At 52.6% G+C, this 10,322-nt stretch overlaps 1 protein-coding gene across 5 annotated transcripts in view; it reads left to right on the forward strand.

Moving 5' to 3' along the window:
- The window catches only part of Gng7 (G protein subunit gamma 7), a 63,777-nt gene that overhangs the window by 4,450 nt on the left and 49,005 nt on the right, over positions 1-10,322 (forward strand). For 2 of the 5 annotated variants that reach the window (XM_039079814.2, XM_039079815.2), the window contains exon 1: positions 3,474-9,834. The exons of 1 other annotated variant lie outside the window; for it this stretch is intronic. The gene's annotated coding sequence lies outside the window, so the exon portion shown is untranslated. Of the gene's footprint in view, positions 1-616; positions 680-3,473; positions 9,835-10,322 lie in introns of those variants that run through there. 2 more of the 5 variants (XM_039079813.2, XM_039079812.2) reach the window with 2 other exon arrangements.

Consider the following 10,322-nt stretch of genomic DNA (forward strand, 5'->3'; position numbering starts at 1 on the left):
CATGCATGGCCACACAGACCCCAGTGACCCCAGCACTGTGGCACTCCAGACAGGGGAGCTTGCTGAAGTCCAGCCTCACTTTGGGTTCAGTGAGGAAGCAAGGAAACAAGGCAGAGAGAGATAGAGGAAGATACCCAGCATCATCCTCCAGCCTCCATATGTGTGCAGGGCACTGAGTATAGACCATCTACACGCATGCAGAACAATATTTAACCTAACAGGATAATCGCTTTGGGGCAGAGAGGTGGGTCTGGGGCCTATAACTCCAAGCAGGAGTTTGAGAGGGAGTACTACTTGGCCAGATAAAAGGGGTGGCCAGAGCCCCTTCAGTTTCCCAGTCTCCTTCATGTCAACCCACAGTGGTTGGTTATGGTACTAGCATCCTCAGTTGGGGTGTCTGGGGGGTTTTCTTGGGCCTCATTGGTGCTGAGTCCCTGGACTCCGCTGGTCTGTGCCAAGAGCTTTCCCAGTTGATCCACAGGATCCCTTCGAAAGGCTAAGAGTGCACCTTGGGGCCGTTGCTTTCCAGCCTGATGCTCTTCCATTGTGTGGAGCGCTGGTTGTGTGGGTTCGCTCATGCATTTGAAGTTTTTTAAAGGGCCGTTTCTTCCTGCAGGCCATACTCCCTATCCCTCGCTGGGGCCATGGATACAAGATTGTTGTTGTTTATTGTTTGAGGGTGAGTGTTTTTATCTTACTTGGTCTGAGAACACAGAAGGAAGTGCCCAGTGGGGCCATTAGCCACAGATTGTGTTGTCTTTAACCCCTGGAGTTTTCTTTGTACATCAGTGGGTCTTTTGAGGTGGCTTGCAGCTTTGGGGTCTCTGTAAAGATGAGACCATTGTAGCCCTGTCTTTCCACCCAATTCTCAACCTCGGGCTTGAATTCCCCTCTCTGTCCTCTGTGCCCCTACTCCTGTGGAACCAGCCAGTTCCAGAGATTTGTCTCTGCTTGTGTTTTGTCCCCACAATGGAAGTGGCTATGTGCCCCGTCAGTTTGTCTTGATGGAACCTTTGCAGCACTGGCGGAGCAGGTCCTGGGGGCCAGTGAGATGGCACAAGTGCTTAAGGCACCTGAGTTGCACAGGTTGCTGGGGTTCAAACCCCAGCACCCATGTAGAGGCTGGGTGTGAATTCACATGTCTGTGATCCCAGCATTAGAAGGGCAGACATGGGGCTGGAGAGATGGCTCAGCGGTTAAGAGCACCCGACTGCTCTTCCAGAGGTCCTGAGTTCAATTCCCAGCAACCACATGGTGGCTCACAACCATCTGTAGGGAGATCCGATGCCCTCTTCTGGTGTATCTGAAGACAGCTACAGTGTACTTATATATAATACATAAATAAATCTTTAAAAAAAAAAAAAAAAGGGCAGACACGGGTGATCACTGGGCTCACTGGCCAGCTCGGTGGAGAGACCCAGGCTACTTGACTATGCAATTCCATGAGAAGAAATGTCCAAGCGGGAGACTCCAGGGAACATCGGGATCATTGGAAGGAAGTTGACAGAGAAGTGAAGATGTGGTCTGAGGGGATGACTACTGTGCTCTCAGGAAATAGAACTCAAGAGAGCAAGATATAAAGGAAGTAAAATATAAGATGGGTTTCATGGTACACACCTTTAGTCCCAGCATTCGGGAGGCAGAGGTAGGCGGGTCTCTGAGTTCAAGGCCAGCCTGGGCTACTCTGACAGATTGAAACTGTGCCCCTGTAATAAGTTAATATGACTATTGTATATCTAATATGTTTTTTAAAGGTTTATTTATTTATTATATATGAGTACAGTGTCGCTGTCTTCAGATACACCAGAAGAGGGCATCAGATCTCATTACAGATGGTTGTGAGCCACCATGTGGTTGCTGGGATTTGAACTCAGGACCTCTGGAAGAGCAGTCAGTGCTCCTAACCACTGAGCCATCTCTCCAGCCCCTGTATATCTAATATGTTAATACTTATTAAACCAGTGACAGGATTAAGGGACCCACAGGTAGAAGCTGCAGCAGGACTCCTTTAGAAACCGGAGGGGCCATTAGTGATGCTTCGGTTCTGGGATGGGGAAGGTGGCCTGATGAAGGCTGAGGGCCGTGATGGAAGGCCTGGACTGTGGCATGCAAACCTCCTAAGGCTGTGGCATCTCAGGTCCTGCAGGGTCCTGAGCACTCACTGTCTCTGCTTTCAAGACCCACTCTGTGCAAGGAGCTCCCTAGAATGACAATATCTCTGGTCACCTTTGACTCAGAGGCACAGACCTGGACTCAGGCCAGGTCCTCCCCCAACTGGGGACATGGACCAGGGTCCCGGGCGGGCAGCATGGCTAGAGAAGTAATTAAGTGGCTCTGTTTCCTCTGGGGCAGTGACACAGATCTGTCCCTCCCTTCAGAACTGACAGTAATTCAAGAGTGAGAGACGGGGGGGGGGGGGTGCTTTGGGGACATCAATGTGAGATCTCTATGTCTGAGTGTGTCTCCCTTGTGTCCCTCGTGAAAATCACCCCCTCCAGCTGCAGAGCCTGGAACTCGGGGTGCAGGATCAGTGCTGTCAACGCTCTTTGGGCCCCACGGGCTGTGTGGGGCTGTGTGGGGCTGTGGGAATCTACCCAGGAGAGGCATCGGGAAAGGCCATCGATGGAGGGGTTATACAGGGTGCTTAGTGTGGATCGGCCACTGTGCCAAGCCTGAGACAGACAGCTAGGTTTCCTCGTGGCTTCAGGACTCTAGGCTCATTGGCTTCTACTGTGATGGAGTGTAAGGCGAGCCAGATACTTCCTCCACTGCCCACTTCCTCCATCCAGGCTCTGCCTCCGACAGCCCATTCGCCTATGATTGATCGATGGGTTCACCCACGGATGAAACGAGTGCTGCCGTGATCCCGTTACCTACCCTCAGTACCATCAGTTTGAGAACAAGCCATCCACACATGAGCCGCAGTGGGTGAAGCGGAAGCCACATCTCCAAACCACAGCAGATGCCCTGTTCAGGAGCACAGTCTGAGGGCACTCAAAACTGCAGAAATTTATTTCCTCAGTTTGAAAGGCCAGGGCTGGAAGCTTGGTAAGGGTTGGAGCCCTAGTTTAGGATCCCGCAGTGAGCAGATGAGGGGCGTGGTCAGGGTGGAGCCCCGCCTAGAATCCCCAACACTGGGGGCTGGGGGCATGGTCAAGGTGGAGCCCCGCCTAGAATCCCCACAGTGATGGGCTGGGGGCGTGGTCATGGTGGAGTCCCGCCTAGAATCCCCACAGTGATGGGCTGGGGGCGTGGTCATGGTGGAGTCCCGCCTAGAATCCCCACAGTGAGGGGCTTGGGGCGTGGTCAGGGTGAAGCCCCTGCCTAGAATCCCCACAGTGAGGGGCTTGGGGCGTGGTCAGGGTGAAGCACCGGCCTAGCAAGCCTCGGGGTCTTCAGGTTATGGCTGCTGTAATTTCTGTGGGTTCACAGCCTCTGCTACTGTTCCTGTGTGTCAGTCTTTTTTTTTTTTTTTTTTTTTTTTTTGTTCTTTTTTTTTTCCGGAGCTGGGGACCGAACCCAGGGCCTTGCGCTTCCTAGGCAAGCGCTCTACCACTGAGCTAAATCCCCAACCCCCTGTGTGTCAGTCTTGTCTGTCTTGTTAGACCAATCGCTGCCAGTTAGTTTAGGACTCTTCCCAATCTGCCATGTTGTCTTCTGAAGACCCTTTTTCCAAGCGTGCTGACCTCTGACGTGTCTCCCAGAATATTCTCAGGATATTTAATAGTTAAATTAACCCGCTGTCTCTGCCCTGGGCACTGTAGACACTATACTGTTCCAAGTCCTTCTTTGTGGCTGTATTTCGTGGTGTCCATCTGCCATTCCAGCACATGGGGCATGGAGGCAGGAGGATCAGAAGTTCAAGGTCATCCTCAGCTCCGTAGCCAGCTTGAGACCAACCTGAGCTACATGAGACCCACGTGGACTTGGGGTCCCTTGCGAGGGTTTTCTTGAGCTCCGTGATTGCACAAAGCCAAGATTCCCACAGCCCAGGCGCTTGAATGGGATGCCACAGCTAAATTGGGCGCGCTGTGCTCCAGAAGGGTATGGATGCGTTGGTTGTATTTTGGGGGAGGGGATGATGTGTTTTCTTCGCGCTTGCGACCGTGTCTGAGAATGGTTCATTGAAGACTGTGTAGACGGTTTGCAGCTGCGCATAGTCTGACGTAGTCTCTATGGCACTTTCTACGTGTGATAGTGTGACTGTCCCCAAGTGTGTAAAGCTCCAGATTTTTAAAAAGCTTATTCTCATCTCAACCAGATGGGGAGGTGTTAGCGTACTTCTGTTTTAAGAGAAGTGTCACAGTATATATAACAGCCTGGTGTCATTTTCTAACCAACAGAGTTCTCAAAAATGCTCAATTTTCAAGCCTGGCTAAGTAGAGAAACTCTGAGGAGTGAGGATACTACAGTAAGGACATGTGAGCAGCTCTTTGTGTATTCCGGATTGCCATTAAGGATGGGAGTCTCACAAGGGTGGATTTGAATCTCAGGGGCTGTATCAGTCAGCCAACACTGTGTAACAAGCAGCACCAGCTTCCCAACAATTCAAACATTTGATGCTTATTGTAGCGTGCTCTCCAGGAGCAGTTTAGCCGATCTTCTGTTTGGGCTCTTTGGGGTCATCCATAAGTAGGATGTTATGGATATCTGGGGTTATCACTGGAGAGGCTGCGGACATGTAACCCAGGGACCCCTGGAAGAGTCCCACCCTAGGGAGCTGTGATACGACAGACAGCAGGCCCTCTCAATCCACAACACCGGTGCTGTGTGTTACAGGGTGTTAGCTGACTTGTACTTGTACAAGTCTGAGAGCCAAATCTACCCTTGCAAAACACAGATCTGAAAAGGTTTTGAAAGGTCTGGATTTAGACTTAGCTCTTCTTCAGGTGCCCCGCTGATGCTGGGCCAATTTTCTGTGTAGCTGGGCTGCACAATTGGGCTATTGTGCGTGACCAGTGTCTGTTGCTTCCAGAGATGTCACATGACGGTGTTCACTGAGAAAGGGTTGCTCAAGGTGACTATTTACAGGGAAGTTCACCAGTTGCTAGCTTTAGGGATGGGCATATAGGAAGTTGAGATGTCCCTCGTAGGCTGGCCTTGAGTTCCTGCTCCTCCTGCTTAAGCCTCCTCGGGCCTGGGTGATGCATTGCACTCTGTGTCTCTTACCTCCAGTTACCTGTGCTCTGGAGCAGAGTGAGAGATGGGGGTGGGAAGCCTTCAGATAGGACAAGAAAGGACAGCCACCTGGATAGCACCTCTTGGTGGTGCGTGTCATCGTGATGAACCATGACATCCCTGAACCTCAAATGTCCCATGAGAAAAAGAACGAGGTGCGGGGTTGAGGATTTAGCTCAGTGGTAGAGCACTTGCCTAGCAAGTGCAAGGCCCTGGGTTCGGTCCTCAGCTCCGGGGGGGGAAAAAAAAAAAAAAAAAAGAACGAGGTGCTTTGGTCCTCATGCGGGGTAACGAAACCCCAGGCGACACGTAGGTTAAGTCAGTGTTCTATCCACTGGGCCCCAGCCTCAATCCTTCTTTAATAGTAAATATACCTTTACATACATATGTGTAAGTACACAGGATGTAACATACATTTCTTTTTATTTCCTGTGCGTGGGTGTTTGCCTGCATGTCTGTCTGTCTGGGTGCCATGCTGCATACAGTACCCGTAGCGGCCAGGAGGCACTGGGTCCCCTGGGACGGAGTCACGGTCAGTTGCTAGCGATGTGTTGGTGCTGGGAACTGAGTCCTCTTCAGGAACCATCAGTGCCCTGAACCACTGAGTCGTCTCTCCAGCTCTGCTTGGGGCTGACCTCAAGTTCAGGGCCCTGAGGCCAAGCCACCCTGTCCTTGCCAGACAGGCACCCCTCTGAAGGCATCTTCTAGAGCTTAGAGGAGTGCTGGATAGTGTGGAACACAGTCACCTTGCAGGCTGGACGTGAAGCACACGCCCACGTGCACACGTGGTCCCTGCTGCTGGAGGTTAGAGTCCACAGCCTCTGGGGTGACTAGAGAGGCTTGACAGCCCTTCCTTTCTCCACAAATCACGGTGGCCATCAGGACTGTATGTCAGGCCCTGGAAGGTTTGGTAACTTAATGCTAAAGCCTCAGACGCAGACAGGCTCGGATTGCCACAGAGGGAGGATGGGGCAGGCGCCATCGTCCTGGGCTAAGTGGGGGCTAGGAACTGTGTTCAGCTCCCTGCCGAGCCCAGGTGGAGGAGGGGCCCCAGGGGACAGTGACTCTGCCATGAGAGAGTCTTTTGTGGAAAACCAGCCATGCGGAGGGAGCCAGGGCCAACAGCTCAGCAGGTTCAGAGGGTGACCTTGCAGAGTCACTCCTGTGGGTCCCCAGCGCAGGCCCATGTCATTAGCTCCCCGGGGACTGGATGAGGGTATGAGGGGCTGACAGTCCAGCCCCTGAGTGCAGGGGTGACAGGCAGACGAGTGCCATCATACCTGGTCTATGTGCATATGGCTTTGTGTTTCACGCGCTGAGGGCTGTGCCGTCGCTGGTGAACTCTGGCTGAAGCTGCTCTGTGAAACGGTGCTCTGACGTACAAGGAGGCCACACTACACTCCACAGGGTCTCAGAGGAGACACTTGTGGCTTTGCTGGCCAGGTCCCTGTTTCTCAGCTCTCCCGATGCCGCCCACACCTGCCCAAGACAGCGGTGAAGGACCTAGTGCCATTGTGCCTTGGGGGCTATGGCAGGAGCAAACCGAAGGCCACATGTGACCTGGTCTGAGTTCTGACCAAATCTGCACTATTGAATACAGTGGCTCCGGTGGGTTTGTTTCCAATATTAGGGTTTGAACCCAGGGCCTCATGCATACCAGGCAGGCACTCTCCCACCTCAGGAGGCAGAGGAAGGAGGATCACTGTGACTTGGAGTCCAACCTGGTCTACACAGCGAGTTCTAGGACAGTCGGGGCTACAGAGTAAGACCTGTCTTGGAGACTGAGCTGAACTTTTGTCATCAGCTGTGGCAGCAAGCTCCTTTAAATACTGAGCCCTCTCGCTGGCCCCTTTCGCTTTTTATTTCGGACACAAAGGCTGGTTCTGAACTTGCTCTGTGGCTGAGGCTAGCCTTGTCACCGTCTTATTTAAGAAGTCGGCTTCCGTCTGTATCATGAGGCTCAGTTATTGTCGCTTGCTTCATTTTCTTTAAACAGAGTCTCGCTATGTTGCCCAAGCTGCCTCATACTCACAGCAATCCTCCTGCCTTAGCCTCCCCACTCTCCTTCGTGCTAAGATGACGGGCTTGCACGGCCACCATTCCAGAACCTTCTTCCTTTCAATAATTCAGATCGGCTCTGGTTTTCTAGCTCTTTCCACCCATACAGCGGCTGCTGTCCAGTCCCAGCTGCGCCCTGTACAAGGCCCAGGAGTGTCTGGCTCATGGGTGAGGGTGCCGGGCTGCCCTGATCCACCCTCAGTGCTCAGGAAGCTTCCTCCAGCACAGCCCCCCTGCATGGGGGGATCATCTCCCCTAGCTGTCTCCTTCCTGGACCCACCCCTCTTAATTTGCATATTCTGTTTTTAGCCTCTCTGGATTTTATATAATCCTGTCATTAAAGCTGTCATAGGAACCGAACACTCCCATTTCAGAGTCTCTTCTGGAAGCTAATTGCACATCTTCTTTTTCTGCTTTTTGTTAAAATGAATTTTACATTTTGGAATAGATTGAGAATAAGCTAATTGAGCCCAGGGCAAAGGTGTCTCCACGACTCAGGTCTTAGGATAGCCCTGTCCGCTCTCCTCGGACAGTAGAGCGGGTCAGGGTCTGATGAGCCCTCTCTTGACAGTCTTGATGTTGGCCTGAGACAAGGTCATAGCCTGTGCTAAGGAGGCCCGAGTAGCTCTGGGAGCTGCCCAATATTCTGTTACTGATCTTGTCCAGAGAGGTCTCTACTCAGAATCTCCCAATGAGGGGCTGGGTCGCTCTCTGCTGTGAGTTCTGCTGTGCATGGGGTTAGTTCAACCCCAGCACTACGAGGGAAAACCAAAGGAAACACGTATTTGCCCACACCCACTGCCGCCCTGATTATAAGCTGGAGTGTGTGTGTGTGTGTGTGTGTGTGTGTGATGTGTGTGTGATGTGTGATATGTGTGGGTGTGGGTGTCTGTGATGTGTCATGTGAGTGGTGTATGTGTGGTATGTGTCATATATGTGTGTGGTGTGTAGCTTGTGTGTCATGTGTGTATAGTGTGTGTGGTGTGTGTGTGATATTGTGATATGTATGGTGTGTGTGTCATGTGTGTGTCGTATGTGTGTGTGATGTGTATGGTGTGTGTGGTATGTGTGTGTGTGGTGTATGTGTAATGTTTATGGTGTGTGTGGTATGTGTGTGTGTGGTGTATGTGTGATGTTTATGGTGTATGTGTGATGTTTATGGTGTGTGTGTGGTGTGTATGGTGTGTGTGTCATGTGTGTGTGGTATGTGTGTGTGTGGTGTATGTGTGATGTTTATGGTGTGTGTGTATGTGTGTGGTGTGTGTGGTGTGTGTGTGATGTGTATGGTGTGTGTGTCATGTGTGTGTGGTATGTGTGTGTGGTGTATGTGTGATGTTTATGGTGTGTGTGTATGTGTGTGATGTTTATGGTGTGTGTGTGGTGTGTATGGTGTGTGTCATGTGTGTGTGGTATGTGTGTGTGGTGTATGTGTGATGTTTATGGGGTGTGTGTGTATGTGTGTGATGTTTATGGTGTGTGTGTGGTGTGTATGGTGTGTGTCATGTGTGTGTGGTATGTGTGTGTGGTGTATGTGTGATGTTTATGGGGTGTGTGTGTGTGTGTGTGTGTGTTCACCATCAGGCATCTTTGCAAGGTGACTGTGGGTCCCCACGCACCTCTTTCTTCTCTTTACATGTTGTCTCCTGCTTCTGCAGTATGTCTGCTCACGCCATGGTGAGTGCCTGACACAGAGGTGATTCTTGGTGTGGATTCTCTCCCCACCATGTGAGTCCTGAGTCATTCATCAGGCCTGGCGACCCCGCCACCTTGCCGGCCCCAGCTCTTTTTCATTTGGGATAGAATTGAATTCTTTTCTTATCCAGTGTCCGTCTCTACACACTGTCACTGTGGGGTGGCTCTTCCCTCCGGATCCCGGGCCATGTCACACTCGGGGAGCTCCTGGCATGGAGTTAGCAGAAGCCAGGGACTTGCCTGGCACTGGCAGGGTCCAGGATACCCCCACACACGCGAAGAGTGCCTGGTACCCTAGGGAGACCTCATCTTGACTGCGCAGGGCTCCAGCTAAGTGGAGCGGACTGCAAGGGCCCTGCCAGCTGCCGGCTGGAGGGTGGGGACAGGAATGTTCAAGAACAAACAGGAAACTGGGCACTGTGGACGTGGATGTGTCACTCCAGCACCCTGGGAGCTGAGGCAGGAGGACTTCAACCTGACCATGGTGCCCAACGCATAAAATACTTTGAATGGGGGGCATTCAGTCCTTAAGTTCAACTGTCCTTCTGCCCTGTCCACTCATGGCCATGACACAGCCAGCTCTGGGTCCTGGTCACCTGACACCCTGATCTCTGGTGCGTCAACGCTCTCTTGCCTGCACCCCGCACCCCATCCAGAGTGGAACCGTCACCCTCTGCTCCCTGCCTCGGCAATCAGTGTTCCTGGGTGACATATTTAGATGGTTGCTATGGTGATGATGTTGACAGCTTCATGTGGCACAAAAGAAGGGCCCTGCTTTGCTATATCGAGCCTGCAGGAGACCGGTGCCTGAGCCACGTGCCCATGTCAGCGTGGGAAGGGAAGGGGGCTCAGACAGCCCAACCCACCCACTCACTCCCTGCGGAGGAGCCGCGACCTGCTTCAGAGGTATGCCTGTCACCTTGAGAGATGTGCAGGGAAGAACGGTCTCACCTGACGGTGACTATGTCTTCCAGGGGACACTGCCCCAGCTCAGGAAGTACCTGGCATGTAGGGGGTGGGGGGCTTCTGTTAAGCATCTTCGGGACCCACAGCACCCACGGAAGATGACCCAGGACCGTGTGCACAGCGCCCATGGGCTAATCACTGGGAAACTGAGACTCCCGTTGTCGCTGTGACAAAAGGAACTTAAGAGAGGGAGGGGAGTTACTGACCTCCACCTTGGCGGGGAGGGCGTGGCGGCGGGAGGTGGGCGTGGCGGCGGAGGTGGGCGGGGTCCTCAGTCAGGAAGCAGAGAGGTGACCGACCACTGGGGCTCAGCTTGTGTTCTGTCTCGTTCCTACTCAGCCAGGCCAGGACCTTAGCTTGTGCGATGGCGCCACCAGTCAGGTTGGGTCCCACATCAGTTAACCAGATGTAGACTTCCTCTCAGACGG

The sequence above is a fragment of the Rattus norvegicus genome, chromosome 7, assembly GCF_036323735.1.
Source record: "Rattus norvegicus strain BN/NHsdMcwi chromosome 7, GRCr8, whole genome shotgun sequence".
Taxonomy (NCBI): Eukaryota; Metazoa; Chordata; class Mammalia; order Rodentia; family Muridae; genus Rattus; species Rattus norvegicus.